This window comes from Carettochelys insculpta, chromosome 33, assembly GCF_033958435.1.
Source record: "Carettochelys insculpta isolate YL-2023 chromosome 33, ASM3395843v1, whole genome shotgun sequence".
Classification (NCBI taxonomy): domain Eukaryota; kingdom Metazoa; phylum Chordata; order Testudines; family Carettochelyidae; genus Carettochelys; species Carettochelys insculpta.
The window spans coordinates 3,039,118-3,039,897 of record NC_134169.1 but is presented as its reverse complement, the minus strand read 5'-3'; the positions used below and the strand labels follow the sequence as shown (position 1 = coordinate 3,039,897).

The 780-nt window shown below is 59.7% G+C and overlaps 1 non-coding gene across 1 annotated transcript; it reads left to right on the top strand.

Annotated features, from left to right (window-relative positions):
* The first annotated feature begins 289 nt into the window (after nucleotides 1-289).
* On the top strand, nucleotides 290-371 carry TRNAL-UAA (transfer RNA leucine (anticodon UAA)). The gene has a single exon. It is a non-coding gene; the product is annotated as a tRNA-Leu (tRNA).
* The last annotated feature ends 409 nt before the right edge of the window (nucleotides 372-780 follow it).

Below are 780 nucleotides of genomic sequence, written 5' to 3'. Positions count from 1 at the left end.
TGACTGGGCTGTGGAGAGGTACTGGGGAGGCCGGGTGGGGGAAGAGAAAGAGAAACAAGAGAAACACCGGCTGCTGCCTCTGGTGCTCTGCTAATTAGCCGGACAGCACCTGCATCTCTCCTGGGCAGCCGCCCAAGCACCCAGCTTCCAGGGACACTGCCAGGGACTGGGGCTGAGAAAGGGGAGGGCAGCCAAACCCACAAGCTGTCTGGCAGTGTTTCTAGCCAGCCTTGACCCACTGAGCATTCACCAGTGTCTCTGGTGGGGGCGGGGTGGGGGGTAGTTCAGAGCTGTGATGGCTGAGTGGTAAAGGTGTTAGACTTAAAATCCAATAGGGTTTCTCTGTGCAGGTTTAAGTCCTGCTCACAGCAAGTCCTGTGTTTTAGCCACACCATGTAGCCAGGACAATACAGCTGCACACACCTTGAGACACTGCACAGGGGCTGCCTGAGGGCAGGGGAGGCTGTGCCTGAGGGAGATGCTGACATTGTGTTGTGGTCACTGCTCCGTTGGCACTCTGGGTGCAGCCTGTCTCCTCTGTCAGGCTGACAGTGCTACACTCACCTGTGACCCCTGCAGTGCTTCTGCCTGGGGCTGAGCAGGGCCCCTAACACAGCCAGGGGTGTTGTGGCCTGGCAAGGAGGGGGCAGCCCTGGTTCAGCTTCAGAGAGGGACACGGGCAGCTGCCTCTAAGGGAAGGGCCTGTTCCCAAGGCTGGCTCAGGGGCTCTGGTCTCTCCTTGCTCCTGGGCTGTGCAGTACACAGGTGGGAGGGGGCAGA